General features: G+C 43.4%; 1 protein-coding gene across 6 annotated transcripts in view; it reads left to right on the top strand.

The window, feature by feature from the left end:
• The window catches only part of SGSM3 (small G protein signaling modulator 3), a 439,637-nt gene that overhangs the window by 14,645 nt on the left and 410,490 nt on the right, over positions 1-14,502 (top strand). The window contains exon 1 of one of the 6 annotated variants that reach the window (XM_040359569.1): positions 3,915-4,075. The exons of 4 other annotated variants lie outside the window; for them this stretch is intronic. The gene's annotated coding sequence lies outside the window, so the exon portion shown is untranslated. Of the gene's footprint in view, positions 1-3,914; positions 4,076-7,165; positions 7,280-14,502 lie in introns of those variants that run through there. One more of the 6 variants, XM_040359571.1, reaches the window with a different exon arrangement.

Below are 14,502 nucleotides of genomic sequence, written 5' to 3'. Positions count from 1 at the left end.
GTTAAATCCATTCAGTATAGAAATGATAGAAAACACTGTTATTTATAACTGTCTGTAGGTTCAATTTACTAAGATATGCAATAATGCAAGTAGGGCTGCAACTAATTATTATTTTCATAATCGATTAGTTGGCCAATTATTGTTTCGATTAACCACTTAAGCCCCGGACCATATTGCTGGTCAAAGACCAGGCCACTTTTTGCGGTTCGGCACTGCGTCGCTTTAACTGACAATTGCGTGGTCGTGCGACGTGGCTCCCAAACAAAATTGGCGTCCTTTTTTTCCACGAATAGAGCTTTTATTTTGGTGGTGTTTGATCACCTCTGCGGTTTTTAGTTTTTGCGCTATAAACAAAAATAGAGCGACAATTTTGAAAAGAATATTTTTAACTTTTTGCTATAATTGTTTTCCTCAGTTTAGGCCGATACGTATTCTTCTACATATTTTTCGTAAAAAAAAAATCGCAATAAGCGTTTATTGATTGGTTTGCACAAAAGTTTACAAAATAGGGGATAGGTTTATGGCATTTTTTTTTTTTTTACTTGTAATGGCGGCGATCAGCAATTTTTATCGGTATTGCGACATTATGGCGGATACTTCGGACACTTGACACATTTTTGGGACCATTGGCATTTTTATAGCGATCAGTGCTATAAAAATGCATTGATTACTATAAAAATGCCACTGGCAGGGAAGAGGTTAACACTAGGGGGCGAGGAAGGGGTTAAGTATGTTCCCTGGGTGTGTTCTAACTGAAGGGGGGGGGTGGACTGACTTGGGGAAATGACTGATCGCTGTTCATACATTGTATGAACAGACAATCAGGCATTTCTCCCCCTGACAGGACCGGGAGCTGTGTGTTTACACACACAGCTCCCGGTTCTCGCTCTGTAACGAGCGATCGCGGGTGCCCGGCGGTGATTGCACCTACCAGGCACGTGCGTCGGGTCGCGCATGCGCCCCTATTGGCTGCTTGGCGAGATGACTTATAGCTACGTGATCTCGCCCAGCAGAGCCGACCTGCCGGTTAAAAAAAAAAAAATGTATTCTTAAATATCTATATGCAGTGGTAAATATATATTAGGGAGCAAAATCTCTAATCCACTCTGAGAATAACAGAAGAGATATGCTGTATATACTATCAGAGGTTGAATCTGGTAAATATCAGACTCAGACTGTGAAACGGTGAAAGTAATCACATACATACATACATCACTTGCCCAATGCCCATCCTTCGATTTTGCTTTAAAATTTCCTTATTTCTTCTGAGAAATCCTCACTTCCTGTTCTTCTGTCTGTAACTACACACAGTAATGCAAGGCTTTCTCCCTGGTGTGGAGAAAGCCTCTTGAGGGGGGGAAGGAGCGAGCACGAGTGTCAGGACGCTCTCTACTTTGCAGATAGAGAAAGGAGCTGTGTGTTAGTGGGCATCCTTACACACCTGCTCGCCCCCTCAAGAGGCTTTCTCCACACCAGGGAGAAAGCCTTGCATTACAGTGTGTAGTTACAGACAGAAGAACAGGAAGTGAGGATTTCTCAGAAGAAATAAGGACATTTAAAAACAAAACGCAAGGATGAGGTAAGTGAAGGAGGACTGCACTAAGGTAAAGGAAGCTATGTTTTTTTTTTTTTTTTTTTTTTTACCTTTACAACCCCTTTAAGGACCGGCTCACTGCACTTTAAAGATGAATATCTCAGTAACGGCAGCAGGTGCTGCCACAACCGAGAGATCCATCTTTTCCGTGGCTGGTCCTGTAAACGATAATGGTGGTCTCCGGTGGCGGAGGGGCCTCCCACGCCCTCCGCGGCTTACCGGAGCCGTCGGTAGCGGCGGAGACTATCGGGTGCTTCTCGCTGCTTGCCATGGTCCGTCTCCATAGCATAGCAGGGTGGAAGCGACGTCAAAATGTCACTTCCGCCCATGCGTCTAAAAGGCAAATTTTTTTGTTGTATTTTTTATTTTATTTTAGTGTAAACACGAGATCTGAGGTCTTTTTAACCCCAGATCTCATATTTAAGAGGACCTGTCATGCTTTTTTTCCATTACAAGGGATGTTTACATTCCTTGTAATAGGAATAAAAATGACCCTTTATATTTATTTTTACACTTAAAAAATAAAATAAAAAATCAAGCAAAATAAATAAGAAAACAAAACATTATATATATATATATATATATATATATATATATATATATATATATATATATATATATATATATATATATATATATATATATATATATATATATATATATATATATATATATATATATATATAATATTTTAAAGTGGCCTGTCCCGACGAGCTTGCGCGCAGAAGCAAACGCATACGTGAGTAGCGCCCGCATATGAAAACTGTGTTCAAACCGCACAAGTGAGGTATTTCTAGATTGTGAGCTCTAACGAGCAGGGCCCTCTGATCATTCCTGTATTAAATTGTATTGTAACTATAATGTCTTCCCTGATGTTGTAAAGCGCTGCGTAAACTGTTGGCGCTATATAAATCCTGTATAATAATAATAAATTGCTGGGATCGTTGGAGCGAGAGCAATAATTCTAGCCTTAGACCTCCTCTGTAACTCAAAAGATGCAACCTGTAGAATTTTTTTAAACGTCGCCTATGGAGATTTTTAAGGGTAAAAGTTTGACGCCATTCAACGAGCGGGCGCAATTTTGTAGCATGACATGTTGGATATAATTTTACTCGGCATAACATTATCTTTCACAATATAAAAAAAAATTGGGCTAACTTTACTGTTGTCCTTATTTTTTTTATTTAAAAAAGTGAAATTTTACCAAAAAAAGACCGCTGCGCAAATACGGTGTGACAAAAAGTATTGCAATGGCCGCCATTTTATTCTCTATGGTGTTAGAAAAAAAAAAATATATAGTGTTTGGGGGTTCCAAGTAATTTTCTAGCAAAAAAAATGTTTTAAACTTGTAAACACAGAGTCTAAAAGGCAGACAAGATTAAATGTAATGGTATTGCCTTCTATCATCTCCAGCCTATCGGCCTCCACCTTCTCTGGATTCAGACGCTGAACGCCCCTGCACGCAGTCTTTTAAAAAAAAAAAAAAAAATCACTTTAAACAACAAACATGTTATACTTACCTACCCTACTGTAATGGTTTTGCACAAAGCAGCCCTGATTCTCCTCATCTGGGGTTCCCCCACATGCTTTTGGCTCCTCTTGTCGGGGAAACAATTCCTTCCTGATCCCCCGAGAGGCAATCAAATTTTGCCCGGATCAACTTTGTTCCCTGGATCAACTTTAAAGCGTTGCTCCTCACATATTCTCAAGTTCTCAGGCGTTCATTGACATGTATGGATGGTGTACTGAGATGTATGGATGTTGCACTGTATTTCCTGATGGGTAAACAAATAATGCATTCTGTATGCAGGCCAACTAATTGGCTGACCGATTTAATCAATTATGAAAATAGTTGACAACTATTTTCATAATCGATTAGTTGTTTTGGTATTTTGTAATGGTTATATTGTTGTGCCAGTATCAGTTCAAAAAGCAATAGTTTGCAAACTGATAACATTTTAACACGCATAAGCTGATTCAATAATGAAATAATTTTATAACACTGATCCATGGGTGCAACATACAGTAGATGGGTGTCAGAAGTTCATGTAGTTGTTTAGCAAAGTAATGTCAATTACTTACCCTGCCTACTACTTGGTGAAAAGTATAATGCACAAGAAGAAGGAGGGGGGGGGGGGGGTAGGGTTGGAGGTGTGTTTAAATGAATAGGGAGAATTGTTACCTACATTATGGAATGGACAGCCTGCAGTATCTTGAGTTGAGTAAATAAATATGTTAATAGAGGGAGGGATAGCTGCGTGGAAGCCAGCAATAGTAATAAGCTGGTTCAGTCAGACAGGCTTAGAGAAATAGTTTGTGTTCAATGAGGGGGAGGGTGGAGATCTGGGAGAGTAAATATTGGGAGTACAGCAGCAGGATGTGGAGCTCAGGGAATTCTTTCCTGCGTTAATGCATGAGCAACAACAGGGAGGAAAGGAAACAAATCATTCCCTCTGATGGAGCGGATATCTCACACTGAAGGTAAGGGGTTTCATTCCCTCCTCTTTCCATATGCAAACAGCCACAGCATCCAGCTGTCTCTTCCCTTGGACTTCTCTGCAAGCTACTGCTAAGTGGTTTATCGCATGTGCCCCATTTATTTTTAATCTTTTTATCTGAGTATAGATCTATGTTTGTCCCATGCTTGTTTGAAGCCACTTAATTTTTGAGTTAAATAACTAAGTCAAGTACCAGGGTACGAATTTACAGAATCTGTAGACGTCTTTTCCAGACAACAACTACTCTTAGTAAAATAATATTTTTTTAAAGTTAGTTTTGAAATTTGCTCATTTGAGATTGTCTCTGTGTGCTTGATCTCTGCTTATTATTGAATGTACTACTACCATCCTGAACCTTATTTACATCCTTAAAATTGGAAGTCCATGCAAAAACGAAAATCCCTGCATCTATAGACACTACTGATTTAACACTAACCTCTCTATCCCTGTAAAGAAACATGAGTATACAAACCTTTTGGAACCCAATCTGATCCGCTTGGACCAGATCTCCAGCGGCGAAAGCTCTGCAGAGGACACGGCCGACAACAGCTGTGAAATGAATGGGAAGTGACATCACCCATAAAGTTACTATGGGGCTTCCGTTGTTGTCTGTCTCCTCTGCACCTGCCTCTACAGTGAAGCCGTGGCTGACAGCTCAGCGTGGGATCCGGTCGGTGCGGGTCAGATCGGCTTTCAAAAATGTATGTATACTCGTTTTTTCTTTACAGGGATAGAGAGGTTAGTGTTAGATCCGTGGTGTCTATAGATGCAGGGAGTTTAGTTTTTTGCATGGACTTCTACTTTAATGTATTTACCCATTTCAGTCACATCTCCCATGTCCCTTCTTTCCTGAGGACTGTACATATTAAAGTGATCAAGTCAATTTTTTTTAACCACTTCCCGCTGGCCCGACGACTTTTTACGGCCGCAATGTGGATCTTAATTGCCGGGAAGCCATCTATATACGGCCTCTAGCCACTGGGGGGCGCGCGCTCGCCCGCCGTGTCACTCAGGTGCCGATGCGCGTGCCTGGTGGCCGCGATGTCCGCCAGGCACCCGCGATCGGCAGTCACAGAGACAGGGACGTGGATCTCTGTGTGTAAACACAGAGATCCACGTCCTGTCAGGGAGCGGAGACCGATGGTGTGTCCCTTGTATATAGGGATAACAATCGGTCACCTCCCCCAGTCACTCCCCTCCCCCCACAGTTAGAAACACTATGCAGGGCACAGATTAATCCCTTCCTCACCCCCTAGTGTTAACCCCTTCCCTGCCAGTCACATTTATACAGTAATAAGTGCATATTTATAGCACTGTTCCCTGTATAAATGTGAATGGTCCCAAAAACGTGTCAAAAGTGTCCGATGTGTCCGCCGTAATATTACAGTCGTGACAAAAAATCGCAGATCGCCGCCATTACTAGTAAAAAAAAAAAAGTAATTCTATCCCCTATTTTATGGGCGCTATAACTTTTGCGCAAACCAATCACTATACGCTTATTGCTAATTTTTTATTTATTTTTTTATATGTAGAATACGTATCGGCCTAAACTGAGAAAAAAAAAATATATTTTTTTTAATTGGATTTTATTTATTATAGCAAAAAGTAAAAAAATATTTTTTTTCACAATTGTCGCTCAATTTTTGTTTATATTGCAAAAAATAAAAACCGCAGAGGTGATCAAATACCACCAAAGGAAAGCTCAATTAGTGGGAAAAAAAAGGACGTCAATGTTGTTTGGGAGCCACGTCGCACCACCACGCAATTGTCATTCAAAGCTTGACAGTGCTGAAAGCTGAAATTTCGCCTGGGCAGGAAGGGGGTATATGTGCCCAGTAAGCAAGTGGTTAATAAACATAATATACTTCCCTGCTTTATGCTTTCAGGTCGTCCTCCTCCAGCGCTCCTTGCTTCTCCTCTTTTTGGTGTGGCACACCTGTGGGCTCAATCCTGAGCTGTGCTGCCTGCGCCCATCCAGACAGTGTCAGAATTTGACTGAAAGCAGCAGGAACCAATGGCTCATGCTGCCACATCAAAGCCTGTGAGAGGAAGGAGGGCCACTACAGACTAGCTTGGCTCTGGATTTAGTGAGGGCTTACATAAGTGTGAGTGGGCAATACTGTTACCTAAAGTATTTTTTCTACCGGAACCTCTTCCCGCCGGCAGGCCACATAAATGCTGCCCTATGTAAACACAAAATTGTTCTGAGAGTGTGCCCACTTCCAGCACAGTAACTGATGGGGACTGGAAAGCTCCTGATGCATACTTGCAAAAAAGGGCTTTCCAACCATGCAATAGCTGTGACAGCCAATCACGACGGTCACATGACCTGAATCCCTGTTTCCGCCTCCCGGCATCTACAAGTTCTTAAAGGGCCGGGAGGCGGCGACGAGAAAGGGTTAATTAAGGTGAAAAATGTTTAGGCTTTAGAACCAGTAAGTTTCTGAAGTCCCTCCTGGTATGATCTATCCCACAGACCTTTTATTATTTTTGTTGCCTGTCTATCTCTTGATAAGGTCTCAATCTATTTCATCAATATCTGTTTATAAATGAGATCTCCAGAACTGAACACACTATTCTTCAAACATGCAGCTCAGTGGTATATGCAAATTCAAACAGTAGTTTGCATCATAATCTGGTGTCTGAATAAAAAACGTATCCGTTTACCCAGAACAATTGATCAGATTATCGCTTTAATCCTCCCATACTACACTGGGAATGATTGTACTACGAGACCAGCCTGATTTTTTTTTTTTTTTTTTACTAATTGTATGGATTGTTTAGGCAAATCCTCAAATATTTTAACTCTACAATTGTACGGAATTTTTACAGTCAGATGGGATAATATGTGGGCAGTTTAAAGGCGTATTTCTTTAAACAGCTATAAATGTCAAACCTTCCTCATAAGGCAGTGATTCTACGTTGTTGTCATCAATAGGGTGTTGTAGACCTGGCTTGGCATTCTTGTTTTAGGGACAGTTAGATATGTGTGCCTGGGAAGAGCTAAATTTGATACCGTGTTCTCTCTCTCCAGAGCCGCACCTGCTCTGTATAAATGAGTTGTAGTTTTAGTGACACGTCAGTGCCTACACACAGAGGTATTGTTAACTGCGTGGACAAGGAGACGCTGGCCTGAATAAATGCAATGCAGAGTGATCAAAAACTTGGAGAAAGTTACTTCTCCTAGGTATGAAAAAGTTGTTTACACTGTCAACCTCCCGGCTTTTCTGGTCCTGTACCTCCTGCTGTGTTATGCTGCCATTTATGTGTCTTTATGATTGCATTTAAAGCGCTTATTTCAGTTCAGGTAAGATTAAGGCTCCGTTCACATGTAGGCATTGCTATTTTGCAGCCGTTTTTGCAGCAATTTTGTACAGGTTTATTCAAGGTTAAACGGTCACCAATGAAAAGGCAGTAAAATGCCTGTAATCTGCCAAAAAAAGAAGCTCATGTACTTTTTTGAGCGACAGGCGTTTTTACTTTAGGTGACAGAAAACTCAGATGTTAACAGGATGAATGGGATTTGTTTTGTTGGGCGTTTCTAGGGCTGAGGCTTGGAGCAGAAAAATGCCCAAAAATGCCTAGATGTAAACAGAGCCTTAAGGCTTGGTGAATTTTTTTTTAAGGACATACTATTATGCTGTAATAATTTCAAGGACCTAAAGTGATTGTAAGGTTTCCTTTTTTTTTATTTTTTCTATAAAAATAACAAACATGTTATACTTACCTGCTCTGTGCAGTGAATTTGCGGAGCTGCCCAAAACCTTCTCTTCTTGGGTGCCTCTTCTGTGCTGCTCTGCAGCACAGGTGTGTTGCCCATTACTGTAATTATGCATGGGGGAGCCCATCAGCATGAATGGCACCACAAAGTGCTGTGCGTTTTTATATATGTTGCGGTAACGTGGTAATATGCTCATGTTACCAAAGTGCAATTATTATTTTTTCTTGTTTTTCAACAGCTTTCTCCTTTAGTACATTGATAAAAAATGACCACTGGAACCATAACATGTGCATTTATGTTGCCTAACAATGTTTGTCACAGCTTCGGTAGGAGGGGGGGCAGTCAAGCACGGAGCCAGTTCTCGCTGGCACGATAACTGTATTGCTAATGGCAGCCAGACTTTTTATACTCGCAGCCTACTCTGGTAGAATGCTGTCCTTCCCTCTCCCAGTGTGCGGTTTGCTACACAGAGGATTACAGTTGTATTCAGGCCCTACAAGCGGTTTTTAAATATGCACTGTATGATAATGTATGAATACATATTTGATTGGTCTTTTTATATATGCATAGAGTTCATTGTAGTAATGGCCATTACAGAAACTGACAATAGTATGTAACAATACATTTTGGTATATCATTTGTTTTGCAACATATTTTACAATATAATGGTGCTCCTAAATGGCATCTTTGTTCCTTTCCTGGCCCATTGCTTTCATTTTGTTGGCTCACAATGTAAGGCCCTAGCTGCTCTCCATGTAGATAACATGTCTTTAAATACCAGCGCTCGCTTTTGCTTGTGTTCCAATCCATGCACCCAGCCTACTGGAGACAGGGAGGTCTGTGGACTTGCAGGAGTGGCAGATAAATGGGGAATGATTATATTCTGCTTTGTATCTCATACACATCCCTGCTGCTCCGTTTACACTCAGGTTTCCAAGGTGATGGCAGACCAGCAAGAAAAACCAGTCTGACCCCTTCCCCACATGCCTTTTTTCATTTTATAGCTGAATAATATTTAACTCTTTGTTTTTCTAAAAAGCTGACTGACTTCAAATGTTTATGACAGATGAATTGATCTAAATTTCTGCATTTATTACAATGTTGTAGTTTGAGAATAAAAAATGTTGCAGTGTTCTCAGATGTGCATTATATAGGTATCGGTGTGATTACAAGTAATTGGCATTCCTATAAATGTTAATTGCAATATATGACCTGACAGAGATCAAATGTGTAATATTGACATCGTTATTGAAATTGGGGATCGACCGATTTTTATTTTTTGAAGTATCGGGCACAAACGTACCTAATATTACCGGTTATTGCTTCAAGGCGTTTTACCAGTGTGATGAATGCAGAATTCCCCCTGATGAAGATACGATTACCCTATATCGAACAGGTGTAGGGGAGGGGCCAGAACGACACGACAGCCAGTCTACCTGCTTAGAAGGAAACATACACCATTCCATTCCAAAACCAGCCGCTGAAATATTTCATGCCATACACAGAGTGGTGCACTAATGCACCTGGTACATGCGAGTACCCCACTGGGGGGGTTTTTGTTTGTTTAATGAAACGTTTAAAGCGATCTCACACATCAAGGCTTTTTTTATTCTCGAGATACTGTGTGGGAAGCCCAGGATCCTATTACCATTATAGAACCCAGGGGTGGTTCACAACCGTGTACTGACTGAGCATAATCGCTAAGTCGCACGCTCCTAGGTGAGCGTTTAATACCTAGGGGGTCACTGGAATGAGAGCACCAATGCATGATCTGCAGCACCTGTCAATCATTTTCAGACGCATGGATTTATAAGCATGTCAGCAGTGTTATTACTGGATACCATGCATATGCACTTTTTTTCAACAGGACTGTCACAGCATTGTTTTATAAAAAGACTTGTTTTTGCACAATAGCATTTTTGCTATTTAAACACTTCCCGACCGCCTCATGTACATATACGTCGGCAGAATGGCACGGACAGGCACATCAACGTACCTGTACGTGCCTGCCTAGACGGGGGTCCGATCGGGACCCCCCCCGGTACTTGCGGCGGTCGGGTCCCCTCGGGGAGCGTTCCGGGACGACGGCGTGGCTATTCGTTTATAGCGGCTCCGTCGCGATCGCTCCCCGGAGCGGAAGAACGGGGAGAGCCGTATGTAAACACGGCTTCCCCGTGCTTCACTGTGGCGGCGTATCGATCGATTGATCCCTTATATAAGGGAGACTCGATCGATGACGTCAGTCCTACAGCCACACCCCCCCTAAAGTTGTAAACACACACAAAGGGAACACTAACTCCTACAGCGCCCCCTGTGGTTAACTCCCAAACTGCAACTGTCATTTTCACAATAAACAATGCAATTTAAATGCATTTTTTGCTGTGAAAATGACAGTGGTCCCAAAAATGTGTCAAAATTGTCCGAAGTGTCCGCCATAATGTCGCAGTCACGAAAAAAATCGCTGATCGCCGCCATTAGTAGTAAAAAAAAAAAAAAAAATTAATAAAAATGCAATAAAACTATCCCCTATTTTGTAAACGCTATAAATTTTGCGCAAACCAATCGATAAACGCTTATTGCGATTTTTTTTTTTTTTTTTTTTTTTTTACCAAAAATAGGTAAACGAATACGTATCGGCCTAAACTGAGGAAAAAACATTTTTTAGATATGTTTTTGGGGGATATTTATTATAGCAAAAAGTAAAAAATATTGAATTTTTTTTCAAAATTGTCGCTCTATTTTTGTTTATAGCGCAAAAAATAAAAACCGCAGAGGTGATCAAATACCACCAAAAGAAAGCTCTATTTGTGGGGAAAAAAGGACGCCAATTTTGTTTGGGAGCCACGTCGCACGACCGCGCAATTGTCTGTTAAAGCGACGCAGTGCCGAATTGTAAAAACCCCTTGGGTCATTTAGCTGCATATTGGTCCGGTCCTTAAGTGGTTAAAGTGGGACTATTGTTCCCTATATACCACCGGACACTTATATCTGTGTTACAAAGCACTTGGATGCAGATGAGCACTTTATTTATTATTATGGTTTTAATTGAAATAATTATTGTTTTTATTTTGGTCATATCACACTTATGTCACATTAACACTACATGCATTTGTTTTACTCTTCAGCACGCATTTATTGTGTAATATTCCAAAGCGCAGCGTATAATTTACTATTTTTGTATGTGCACGAGCTTATGAGACGTGTGTAACGCTTTCAGCTGGTTAGTGATATCCATTAGGCTTTGGGTTGTTTGAGGCTCGCATGAATTCTATTACTTTCTGATCAGGGCTCAAGTCCTGCGGGAACGCGTGGGAACGGAGTTCCTGCACTTTTTTCACAGCAGGAACTCTGTTCCCTTTGCAGGACTAGAGCAGCCGATAGCAGCCAAGGCAATCCTTCACTAATCGGTGATGCCCAGCTCGAGGTCTGCCGCAAGTTATCGCAGGATTTAGAAAGAACAATGACAAAAGCTCCCAGGAGACCTTGCGGCATTGAGGAAGTGAAGGAATACCCGCACACTACCCCATGAATCCATATACAGGAAACTGGCCAGTAACATAAAGGATTACTAAGGTACAGTAGATCCAAAAAAAAAAAACATGCGGTTTAGTAATTATGCATATGAGCGTATAATTTTTTTTTTTTTTTGGTGGGGGAGTGGATCTTGGGTGGGAGTTCCCACACTTTTTTCCCCAGGACTTGACCCCTGTTTCTGATGCATGCAGCTGCTTGCATCAAACTGGTACCATTCTTTAGAGCGGATGGTCGGCTTTATTGCAATAACAACCGATGCAGCTCCGCAGCTGCTTGGCTGTTATTACAAGCAGTGGGAGGGGACATCCCCCTCCCGCCACTTTTTCTGCTCGCCTGGGCTCTCCTGTTCCAGGAGGCCCGAGCAACCGGCTGGCCGAAGACCCGTACAAAGCCGATGCTTTGTTCCGGTCTAGGATCCAGTAACCCAGAAGCGATGTCATGACGTCACTTCCCAGGTTAATGGCATCTTAACCTCATGCAGACCGCGCTATAGACAAAATATGTCTACAGCGCGGTCGAGTTATTCTGGGAGGACGTCCCTGGGACGTCCTCCCAGAATCTTGCTCCCGTGCGCCCCCTGGGGGGAATCATCCGTGACCACGGTAAATTGCCGCTGATGGTGGCCCATTACCACGTGAACGCTCCGTCAAATGACGGAGCGATCACTTGTAAACAAGATCGGTACAGTGTGAGAGGAGAGGGGGAGGGATCGAATGGCAGCAGCAGTGCTGTGGGCTGGATCTGTGACAATTGCAGTCACAGATCCAGCCATCCCTGCCAATACCCTGCAATACACCTCCCGCCACCCTCCGGTGCTTCTACCGACTCACCGCTACGATCAAAGCCAGGATAATTTTTTTTACTTCAGGCTTCCCCGTGCTTCACTGTGGCGGCGTATCGATCGAGTGATCCCTTATATAAGGGAGACTCGATCGATGACGTCAGTCCTACAGCCACACCCCCCCTAAAGTTGTAAACACACACAAAGGGAACACTAACTCCTACAGCGCCCCCTGTGGTTAACTCCCAAACTCCCCCATATGTGGGGTCTTATTAAACCCAAATCTCACTGTAAAGAGGACCTGTCATGCTATTTTCCTATTACAAGGGATGTTTACATTCCTTTATAATAGGAATATAAGTGATTAAAAAATGTGTTTTTGGGGAAAAAAGTGTCAAACTAAAATTAACAATCCATTTTTTATTTTAAAGCGCCCCTGTCCCCGTGTGCTCGCATGCAGTAGCGAACGCATACGTAATTCCCGCCAACATATGAAAACGGTGTTCAAACCACACATGTGAGGTATCTCTGCGAACATTAGAGCGAGAACAATTATTTTGGCCCTAGACCTCCTCTGGAACTCAAGACATGTAACCAATAAAAAAATTAAACCGTCGCCTATGGGGATTTTTAAGTAGCGAAGTTTGGCACTATTCCACGAGCGTGTGCAATTTTGAAGGGTGACGTGTTGGGTATCTATTTACTCGGCTTAACTTCATCTTTCATATTATGCAAAAACATTGGGCTAACTTTACTGCTCTTTTTTTTTTTTTTTTTTTTTAAGCACAAAACTTTTTTATTTTATTTTTTTTAAACGCGGTCGAAAAATTGCTGTGCAAATACCGTGCGAGATAAAAAGTTGTAATGACCGCCTAATTCTCTAGGGTCTTTGCTTAAAAAGCATATATAATGTTTTGGGGTTCTATGTCATTTTCTAGCAAATATATGATGATTTTTAGGGATGTCCCGATACTAGTATTGGTAGTGGTACCGATGCTTCACCCGATACCTGGGCAGTCAGGGTGATCGGTGCGGCAGGGGAGTTACAAGCACTGATCTGCCCCCCTTTCAGCTGTTTTGGTTAGTTATACAGCGGTGATCGGTGCTTGTAACTCCCCTCAAAGCTCACTGCTGTCTTCCCCCCCACCCTCCGTGCTGTCCCCCCCCTCTCCGTGCTGTTCCCCCCCACCCTCCGTGCTGTCCCCCCCCCTCTCCGTGCTGTCCCCTCTCCGTGCTGTCTCCCTCTCCGTGCTGTCTCCCTCTCCGTGCTGTCTCCCTCTCCGTGCTGTCTCCCTCTCCGTGCTGTCTCCCTCTCCGTGCTGTCTCCCTCTCCGTGCTGTCTCCCTCTCCGTGCTGTCTCCCTCTCCGTGCTGTCCCCCCCCCCCTCTCCGTGCTGTCTCCCCCCCCTCTCCGTGCTGTCTCCCTCTCCGTGCTGTCTCCCCCCCCTCTCCGTGCTGTCTCCCTCTCCGTGCTGTCTCCCCCCCCCCCCTCTCCGTGCTGTCTCCCCCCCCCCCTCTCCGTGCTGTCTCCCCCCCCCCCCCCCCCGTGCTGTCTCCCCCCCCCCCCCCTCTCCGTGCTGTCTCCCTCTCCGTGCTGTCTCCCTCTCCGTGCTGTCTCCCCCCCCCCTCTCCGTGCTGTCTCCCCCCCCCCCTCTCCGTGCTGTCTCCCCCCCCCCCCCTCCGTGCTGTCTCCCCCCCCCCCTCTCCGTGCTGTCTCCCCCCCCCCCCTCTCCGTGCTGTCTTCCCCCCCCCCCTCTCCGTGCTGTCCCCCCCCCCCTCTCCGTGCTGTCTCCCCCCCCCCCTCTGTGCTGTCTCCCCCCCCCCCCCCTCTGTGCTGTCTCCCCCCCCCCCCTCTGTGATGTCTCCCCCCCCCCCCTCTCCGTGCTGTCTCCCCCCCCCTCCGTGCTGTAAATACGATGTGTATGTGTGTGTATAATATATATATATATATTTATTTATTTATTTATTTATTTTTTAAATAAAAGAGAAAAAAAATCACTGTAAAAAAAAAAATACTGCCACTGTCATATGACATAAAAAAAAGTATCGGTATCGGCGAGTACTTGGGGGGGGGGGGGGGGGAAGTATCGGTACTTGTACTCGGTCTCAAAGTGGTATCGGGACAACCCTAATTTTTACATGTAGGAGAGAAATGTCAGAATTGGCCTCAATGCTCCAGAATGCCTGAAGGTGCTCCCTGCATGTTGGGCCTCTGTATGTGGCCACGCTGTGTAAAAGTCTCACACATGTGGTATCGCCATACTCGGGAGCAATAGCAGGATGTGTTTTGGGGTGTAATGTGTGGTATGCATATGCTGTGTGTGTGAGAAATAACCTGCTAATATGATAATTTTGTAAAAAAAAAAAAAAAAAAT

The sequence above is a fragment of the Rana temporaria genome, chromosome 7 (assembly GCF_905171775.1).
Source record: "Rana temporaria chromosome 7, aRanTem1.1, whole genome shotgun sequence".
NCBI lineage: Eukaryota > Metazoa > Chordata > Amphibia > Anura > Ranidae > Rana > Rana temporaria.
The sequence above is the reverse complement of the archived record's forward strand: the minus strand, read 5'-3'. Positions and strand labels throughout refer to the sequence as shown.